The following is a 10,167-nucleotide window of genomic DNA, read 5'->3' as shown; positions in this document are numbered from 1 at the left end:
GGTCCCACCATGTCATCGCAGTAACCAAGCAAGATTTGAGTTCAGATCATCTCCCCGATAGAAAGCACAACGTGCTCACCTTGCGGCTATTGACCACAAATTACAGGAGTGGTGTGATGAAAATTTTTAAAATATTTTTGTTTTTTTTTTTTTTTGGGCCCCACATAATTTGTGGTTGTAAAGTAGTCGGTGAGCACAAAGTCAGCGGAGATGATCCACACTCGGAAGATCCGTCCAGTAACTGGGAAAAAATCACAGACTCCCGACTCATTTAGCAGATAAGATTTAAATTCATCAAGTATAAGATGTTGTTTTGAAGTGGTGAACCTTAGCCGAACAGAAAGAGGCTTAGGTTTGAGGAAGGTCCCTACCATCTCAGGGTTACATGGAGGAAAAAAATCTCATCTGGGTCCCGTTTAGGCTCTTCCATTTCTTCTCTGGTCTCTCTCCATTCTCAAGTTTTTGAAACGAAGGTATGAATTTATTTTATTTTTTTCCTTGCTGCTTTTTAATGTGAGAAATTCTTGATCTTGGCTGGGTACAAATTTGTATATTTCCTTTTTGACTGCGATACATCTCCATGGTTTCTTACTGTCATATTTGTTTGAGTTTTCTTTACTTTTCTTTACCTCAAAGCGGACTTTTTCAAAGGTTTTGTTTTGTTGTGTAAATCTACCAATGCATGTATTGATCGCGAATATAACCCTATGGATGGATCGTTTGTAGAATTGAAATGCATAAAGTTAACTGTTTGGTTGCCTGTGCGGTGAACTGAATCATCTGAAAAACTGTTTGGTTAACCTTGTCTTTGTTAGATGCTTCGTCTGAAATTATTGGGCTACCTTGAGTCGGTCAGATTGCTTCTGTAAATTCTGTTGATAATTCGTATGGTAATCCTCAGTTGTGTGAGTTGTACAATCTACGATACTTCATTCGAAATGTGTTCTAGCACGCATGTATTAATTTCATTTTATGTTGTATAAATTCTTGCACGTTGCTGTTTGTTACTATAATTACGTTTTCTTCGATTTTACCAGAGCAAGTTTTTGGTTTTTAGGTAAAAGGATCAGACTTATTTAAAGTTAAATAAGTGGAATACACTTTAAGGAACCAATCACTCAATCCTGCAACAACAGTTGCCCCCATACACGCAAACTCACAGGTTCCATTATCAATTGATAAAGCAACAAGTAGAAGCAAAGCATCATTACTCAACTAAACCTCAACCTAGGAAATTGCAGAGCATCCCACTGCAGCTCCTTGTGAACATGGTCAGGCCACATCCCTAAAGGGACCGAAGTCTAATCCTTTGCTGCAGATTTTGCAAGAAAGTCCTTCAATCTATGCTGTCCAAGAAAGGTTTCAACCCCTTCTGCTGCTGCAAAATTAACCAAGGGATTCACAGCTTCTTCACAGCCAGCACTACCGACAAGGAGTCAATCTCTATCCATAATTTCCCCACCTCCAAAGTGCAAGTTGCTGCCAACCCTTTCATGAGTCCGAAAAACTCTGCTTCAATTCTAGATTTGCCGCCCAAATGCCAGCGGAAAGAAGATAACACCCTAGCATTCAAGTCATGAATCAGACCTCCCATACCTGCGTCTCCTAGGTTCCTAAGAGAGGAACCATCCACCTTTAGTTTTACCAGAGCAAGTTATCTTTAATCTGTTTTACTTACTTAGAATGTTAGCAACCCATCAGCCATGAAGTTACCAAACGAAAGACTTTCACCTGTGCTGTCAATTTCTTTCTATTTTCCTTCCTTTCTATGAATGGATATTTTGCTGGGAGATCAGATTCGGGGATTGTGACCACTGGAGATTGGACAAGAAGAGATTGAGTGGACCTATTTGATCAACCTGGAAAGTTTTTCCACATTCTAGTTAGGAAATTAAAAACAAGGATTAGCTGATGGCACGTTTTGGCTATGAATTTCTATCCTCGTGTAATTTAAGCTTCTTGATGGCATCAAGAACATCTTCCAATGACTTCGTTTCATCTCTAACCCTGAACTGTTCCTTGTACAATCCTTTGGCATATATGAAGCTTTACCAAGGGATGTAGATGTTACTGGATAATCACTTGATGTTACCATAGGCATGACACCTCTATTCCAACTAAAACTAAACCAAATTGCTTATGCAAAACCTTAACCTAATTGTCTTTGACAGATCGACCCATCACATCCCTCTTACACTTTTACTCTTCACTTTGCATCCGCTACAAAATGGGAGTTTGGTGGATTCCATTATGAGGATATAGAAACAATGACATAACCCTGGGAAAGGAAGAATGGACGCAATTGGGTGCTACTTGTCAAAGATGTCGAGTCATATGAGATTTAAAGTTGATTGAATAGGCAAAAATAACTTTTTTTATGGCGAGCCCAAAAAAAAAAGATTTTATGGAGTAGAGTTATCCATTAGGATAATTTATGGTTGGACCAATGAAATGAGGTTTGCAGGCTATGTTTAGAAAACACTCAATTGCCAGCGTATGTACAATTTCCTTAAAGGATTCCTATTATAGATATCTGTGAGATATAATTGCTCTGGTCTGCTATTTATTCATAATTGGAACTTGGAAGTTTGTAGAATATAGTAGATTGGTTCCTTTGGAGAAAGTGAAAAAAATATTTTTACTATTTCTGAGATGAAGAGACCTTTTCAATTATATAAAAAATATAACTGATCGAGATAAACTCTATCCAAGTCAAACCTTATCTATCGAGCCTAATTTGAAGCGGTTATAGAATTGGAATGGAGATATTAAATCATTTTTGGTATTTCTTGTTTCTTCTTTGAGGTCTACCTTTCATGCATTTTTGTTGTGCATGCATATGTTGTGGAGTGAGAATGTAGAGGTAGCTTATATCATGAAGAATTATTGTCATTGTGACTTATGAGTACATGTTCAAAGGAGTAGAGATGTCGGGGGAGTTAAATTAGACACATAAAGAGTAATTTACATCCCTACATTGTCGTATTTCTAAATTGTAATCATTTACGGTTGGCTTCATTAAATGTGAGGAGACTTTTGGATGATAAACAAATTTTCTAATGGGTAAGAGGTTCGGAGCCTCCAAATTAGGTTGTGAAATTATTACTTTGCCCTTTCAGCTGCTGCACCTTCATCCTTATGCATCGATGAATTTGGAAGCAAAACCCTCAAATTCTCGTTCACAGGCATTAATTATCTTATGGAGACCAGATGCAAAATTTCGGCATTGACAAACAAAGCCATCCCTTTGGAGGGATAATTTGTTACTGTTGCATGTGTTTTGGAGTGGGAATATAGGAGTAGTGTGATTGTGAAGAGTTGTTTGGGCTACTTGTCCAGTTGTGTAGAAAAATCAAAGGAATTAAAAAAGGAAGGTTAGAATTAGGTAGGTTGCATAACTAAGTTGTTATATTCATAATTTTTAATTATAATATGGTTTAGCTGATGCTAGAGACTTATTGACTAACAAACAGATGCTGTCTCCAATTTAGACCGAGACACTCACATTGCCTGGAAAGCATCTCTTATCATTTTCGGTTTTATCTCTTATCATCTATTTCTTCTTCTTTTTTTAAGGATATTGATAGTTCTATACGTGTAATAGTATTCTTCTGCCTAGCAGATTACAAGGTGGTATTGATCCATAAACATTCCGTTCCATTGGAGTAAAGAAAATCTGTTAAGGGTGCAAGACATACCTCAAGTCAAAACCATGCTTAATTTCCTGAAAGTTTATCCCCAGAAACTAGTTAGTTTCATGTATTGGTATTGATTTCTGTCTTTTTCCTAGAATTGAGTTTCCAATGGTTACCAATTCCCATAGTTTCCATTTTCATTCATCACAAATTGGAGCAACAACTATTTTCCATTTTCATTCATCGCAAATTGGAGCAACAACTGAATTGTCCGACAATTTTATGTTTGTTTTCTCCTTGGAAAGATGAGAGTGACAGCAATGGGCAACAATTGTATAGCATGTAAAAAAATCTGTATTGTAGAACTAGTTACCTTATTGTTGTTGTTTTACATTTAATTATAGCTAAATTTTGATGGGCCAGACAATTCTTTTACTTTGTGCATTATAGTTATCTCTGAATGATAAAATATTTTGCCTATAATTGCAAGATATTTGTTTTTCTAGTGTAACCATCCTAGTTGTTGCTTAATTTGGTATTTTAATTGAATGGTTTCTTTTCTCAGTTAATCAATGGTATGGAGGATGTGACCACGAATCGGGTCAATGATTTACCAGGAGATCTTCGTCCAAGAAGTTGTTACAACATGGTTGGAAAAAGGCTACTTGCAATTTCGGATTCATGGTACACAAGCCACTAAATTGTTTCAATGCAACTTGTTTCTGCTAATCCTCTCTGTCTTTCTATTACTCATTATTTCTTTTCCGTCCTTTGTGTATGAGCATTCCATGATCTTTATCTTGTTTATGTTTGTGTGCAGCATCCTCGTATGGGATTTTATTGGCTGCAGTGGCTGCAGCCAGCAGTGAATCATTGCGATTAAGCCACTTGTACAGAAAATGATGCGATGATGTCAAATAAAATGGCAAGGTACATATGTAGCTTTCTCATTTTACATTCAAAGGATTTACTTTTTTGTAAATTTACAAAATGAAACCCCTGACTCTGCCCTACTCTGATTCCCTGTTTCTCAAGCACTTGAAGAAGCCAAGGCTTGAGAGCTTATGTCTATCTTCTGATATTTGCAGCAAGAGATCTTTGTGAGATTTTTGGTAGTTGGTGATGGGTCTCCCTCCAATGTCTCTAATGAATAGATTTATGAAAAATTAAAGAGTCCCCCAATCTTTATCTTCCAAATTCAGCTCTTGCTTTCCATTTTACTCTAATTCATTGCACCTTTTTCCAGCCGAAAACTTTATAACAAAGTTTTGTTACCTATATGTTGAGGGAGATCTGTTAGTCTTTGTGGCAGGTGATTTTTGGTAATTTTTCCAGGTTCGCCTGCATTTAGGACCCCCCTCCACTTATGAAGGAAAATTAAGAATTATTTTATTATTATTATTATTTTAAAATTTCTTTCTGCAGTTCTTTTTCTGCCTCTTCTAACGATTCTTTTTTTCTTCTTTTCAGCTATTTCCTGCTGCTGCTACTGCTACTGCTGCTGCTGCCGCCCCTCTTTTTTTCTTCTTTTCAGCTATTTCCTGCTGCTGCCGCTGCTGCTACCGCCTTAAGCTCGTATGTACTCTTGGATTTTCTGCAACTGTTGGAGGCAAGTGTAGAGAAACATTTAACAATGGAATTTGGAGAAGAGGAAGAATAAGAAAAATCGGCAATTTGCATTCAATTTAAGAGGTTTGTTGGAGAAATTCATAAATCGACTTACATTACATCATTGCAGGAACACAAGTACAGAAGCAGGAGGGATTGAAAAAAGATTGTTATTGAAAAGAGTTACGCTCTCGAGATGGAATCAAGCAGAGAGCTTTCAATTGAATGATGAAGTTTCCGGTTTCAGGAATGTTGGATTCTGAATACACCAGGGAAGCCCATTTGATTGGGGCAAGGCAGTATGAAGGCGAATTGGCTAGAATCTCTGGGTTTTCCACTAGGTCTGCATCAACAAACCACCTATGCAAATGGAGTTACTGCATGCGTTGATTCCATGGCTGCTCTTGATCAGAGCAGGCGGCTTAGTAAAGAAACAGAGCAGGCGGCTTAGTAAAGAAATATTGCTCCAACCACCCGTGGTGGTATTCATCATATCCTGAGTTTGGGAGGCCTTAAAGGGCTCTGCCCTCTACTACTTCCTCCAAGTCTATGGTTTCGTAATTGGGACTCCCATAGGCTAGGAGGAAGTAGTAGAGGGCGAGATCCCTTTAAGGCCTTCCAAACTCATGATATGATGAATACCACCTCGGGTGGTTGGAACAATATTTCTTTTCTGAGCTTCCTAGCTTTGTTGAGTGTGGCTTCTTTGAGTGTTGCGCTGGTGCTGGTGCGAACCTACAAGGTAACCCAAAATGCAGCAAAAGTAAAACGATAGACTTGGGTTTTATTTTGTAAATTCACAGAATAGTGAACATTTTAAATGTAAATCAAGAGTCGTATTTCATTTGAAACCATTGGATCGTTTTCTGTACACGTGACATGAGGAATGTTAGCTAGAAATAGGTCACACTGGCCTGCTAACAAAGGACAAGGTCTTTTTAGCTAGATAATGAGTAATACAATTCACTTCTCTAGAAACCTATACAAAGGAACATTCCTGAAACTGGTGGGCAACAAAGTTAATATCCTGAATGATAGATTGGATTGCAATAGATCCATCTCCCACTCCAGAATTCAACCACTTGATCAAAGGAGCATTATCTGATCTTACCACCACCCTATTCAAACCTTTTTAAGGCAAAATAAACTCGAAAAAAAATACCACCCCCATTGGATTGCTGCTAGCATAGCCAGCCCTTCGCCTTCACAACTATTAGAGGTATTGATTGGTTCAGAAATAGCAGAAATAACTCCACTTCTACCCGAGGCTGCAAAACTGATACCCCCTCTATTAGATTCCAAAGGCACTGCTGCATTACATCTAGACCATGTAGAAACACCCTCTTTTGTGCTGGACTGAACCGCCTGCATCTGGACCATGTTGAGATGTGCATCCAGAAGAAAAACCCAAAGCATCCCAAAACTCAAGATGGGACCTTTGAGCTCTTGCAACCACCTCTTCCGGCCTTGGACCCTTGCTTCTAAAAATGACCTCATTATGAGCAAGCCATAAACTCCAACACACAAAGGTCAAATGACATTGTGACTTATATCCAACCTCCTTAGTTAGGAAGCGAATTCTCTCCTAGTCTTTTGATACCCCCTTGCCAATGACACTGATGCGTCCAAAATCTGCTCAGCCCTTAGATCTCCTCGTGATGACTTGCAAAACGAAAGCGTCAGATGTGGCCCGACCGCGGGGGTCGGGAGTCCACCTCCGAAGGCTAAGTCAGTTGATGAACTTAATCACAAACGGCTCTGCTAGAAGCACAGAGCTAAGGAATGAAGAACTGGGAAAGGTGATCTAGATCGTAAGCCGTTGATAGTTTACGTCTATCAGTATGTATCTGAACCTGAGTCTCAAATTGTGTGTTTTCAATCCATCCCTCACCTCGTATGGTAGTGAGGTTTATATAGAGTGTACCTTCGAATCTCCTTCGTTGGATGCACTTGAGCCTTCTTCGGGTAGTCGTTGGATCTTAACAAATAGATCCGTTGAGCAACAGACTTCTACTAGTTTGGACTAGTAGAGGACTCCTGAGATAACTCTTTAGGTTATGCGATGATTATCCCTTCGATAATGATTAGCCGCAGCCGTCAATTCGAGTCTGCCATCATTAGGGTAATTACCCTAATCCATAAGTAGGATTAGGGCGTGCTTGTAGCTGAATCAGTTTTCTTTTTCAGCAAGCCATCTTCTGGATCCGGTTCGCTCGGGAGCGAGTCGGTTCCCTCTGCCTCGACCGGGGTCGAGGGTCGAACCAGGTATGAACCCGGTTTGATCATAATTTCTCCGTATCAGACACTAATGGGCCTTGGTGAATCATAAATGAGGTCCACTGCAAAATCAAATGGCTTCTGCAAATGGGCATTGGAAAAGTATATGCGCTGCCATTTCTCTCTTGCCCCCACATCTTCTAAACATAGGATCAACCTGCACTCCATGTTGAGCTAACCCACGAGCTGTCACAATACCTTCAGCCCAAACCTTCACATGAAGTTCTTAATTTTAGGAAGGGATTTACAAGTCCACACCCTTTTCCACACTCGCTTAGGGATAGATTTCCACTCATGCCTTCTAGATGACTTGGGCCGACTGTGCATAGCATGTTCCCTCAAATTCAATAAAAGGTGATAAGCACTTTTGGTGGAGATGACCCCATTCCTTGCTCCCTCCCAAATAAGCATATCCTCGGTGGGCCTTAAAGGAATTTTGATTTTCAAAATAGCTTCGGCATCATGTGGAGAGAGTCATTGTTGAATCACATCTTGTTTTCATGTTCGTGTCACTGGATCAATAAGTTGAGCCACCCTACTAATAGGACACAACATGGGCTTTGCCCCTGCTGCTCCAAAGTTTGCCCTTGACTCCCAAGGATCAATTGATTCTCCCGAGCGCACTTGCCTCATCAACCCTTAAGAACTTTAAGACCCATCACCATGCTTCTCCAAGCCCACGAAAGGGTTATGACCTATTTTTGCTTCCAACAACCCGCATTTAGGAAATATATAGCCTTCATAATCCAAACCCATAATGAGTTAGACTCTTTTTGCAATCTCCATGCTACTTTACACAACAGAACCCAAACCCTATTATGAAGAGTAGGGTCTTGAAGGCCCTACCACCATTCTCCTTAGACTTGCACATCCTAGTCCAAGACACCCAATGAATCTTTTTTCTCTGCATCCTTCGACCCCAAATGCAATTGCTCATGGCTTTCCTTCATTGTGGTGAATCTGTGGTAGGGAGAAGTGAGAAGCCGCATACGTGGATAGCGAGGCTCCTACATATTTGATTAGAGTAACCTTCCCTTCAATTGAGAGCATACCATTTTCCCACCCCTTGATTCTGCCACAGGTCTTAGTCAAATATTTAAAAACCTCTGACTTTGAGACCCCAATCTTAGATGGCAGCCCTAACTATTTAGTTGGTTTGGAGTTGTAGGGAATCTTAGGCACTCTTGAGAACCATCCTTGAATCTCATGTGTGTATTTGAGCTAAATGTCAACTAGGAATTCTTGAGATTAATCCGTTGGCCGCTAGCCCTAAAATATAGATCTAAGCATTGTTAAGCTCAACCACTTGATCCATTTTAACTTGAGAAAATAATAAGCAATCATCTGGAAACAATAAGTGAGAAATAGTAGGAGCCCTTCTTCTAACACTAATTCCTTGCACCAGTCCACCTTCTTTTGCTTTACCAATGATAGTTGAGAGAGCTTGTGAGCAAAAAATAAATAAAAAAGGGGAACAAGGGATCTCCTTGTTGAATACCTCTTGTAGGGACAAAGGACTTCCTCTCCATGCCATTCACCAATAGTGTATAAGAGATTGAGCATGTGCACTCCATAATCAAAGCTACCCACCTCTTAGAGAAACCCGTCTTCAGTAACAAGGCCTTAAGGAAAGGCCACTCCAGATTGCCATAGGCCTTCTTCATATCTAACTTGAGAGCCAATAACATATTCTTTCCCTTCTTCCGCTGCTTAATATAATGGAACATCTCATGGGCAATAAAGATATTATCAAATATTAATCTATTAGGAACAAAGGCTAACTGATTGGGTGCAATTAACCCCCCAAGGGATTCTTTTAACCTCTCGTCCGTAATCTTAGATAATCTTGACAACTTGCCCAAGAGCTACATTGAAAGAAGTTGTGTTAAGAGTTGTATCTTAAGCTTTTAGTTTTCTACCTGTTTTGCTAATGTACGTTTGTTTGTGTTCTATTTTTTTTTGGGCCAATCCATGCATTGTTATGTTATTAGCATTATTTATCTTTTAGGATTATTATTGTGAAATTTTTGATCCGAATCCGAAATGCATATTGTAGGTCTAAGAACCCGAAGTGCGGATAGAAGGCAACTGTGGGCCATCCAAGTAGAGACCATTGGATTGGAGTTCGAACCAATGGAAGTGGATAGTGATGATACTGAGTTGGGAATCCTATCGAGGGTTGAAAGGAGATCCAACACGGACGTTGATGGATTTGGTAGATGGATCAAGTGTTCCTTAATGACACGTGTGGAAGATCCCGAAAATCAAGTAAGACCCTTATGGAGTATAGAGTAGGAGCTTGGGCAGAGCCATGGGCTTTCTAGGCCTTGATTTTGCTCTTAGATCTAAGTTCTAGGGGTTGGTTGATTGGGCTGGTCACCCTAGGCGACCAACCTGGTTTTGGGTGGAAAAAGACAATTTTGAAAAATTAGATTTTTGGGGCCCTATTTAATGTGTTTTCGTTCTAAAACATGTCATTATGATCTATAGCATTAGTGGACGTCAGTTTGTTAGAGAGTGCTCCGCGAAGGTGAAAGGCAATGTGGAGATCTACCGAAATTTTTTTTGTGTGGCAATTAATTTTCTTAAAGGTTAGTACTCATCTCCATTCTTGTAACTTTCTTTCGCCATTCTTTTTCTCTACTGA

The 10,167-nt window shown here is 39.6% G+C and overlaps 1 long non-coding RNA gene across 1 annotated transcript; it reads left to right on the top strand.

Annotated features, from left to right (window-relative positions):
* The first annotated feature begins 261 nt into the window (after positions 1 to 261).
* On the top strand, positions 262 to 6,405 carry LOC148999384 (uncharacterized). The gene is made up of 4 exons (XR_016170957.1): positions 262 to 473; positions 4,201 to 4,319; positions 4,456 to 4,565; positions 5,106 to 6,405. It is a non-coding gene; the product is annotated as an uncharacterized LOC148999384 (long non-coding RNA).
* Positions 6,406 to 10,167: the final 3,762 nt, after the last annotated feature.

This window comes from Hakea prostrata, unplaced genomic scaffold (assembly GCF_041222555.1).
Source record: "Hakea prostrata isolate BN-2017 unplaced genomic scaffold, UWA_Hpros_2 contig_12, whole genome shotgun sequence".
Lineage (NCBI taxonomy): Eukaryota > Viridiplantae > Streptophyta > Magnoliopsida > Proteales > Proteaceae > Hakea > Hakea prostrata.
The sequence above is the reverse complement of the archived record's forward strand: the minus strand, read 5'-3'. Positions and strand labels throughout refer to the sequence as shown.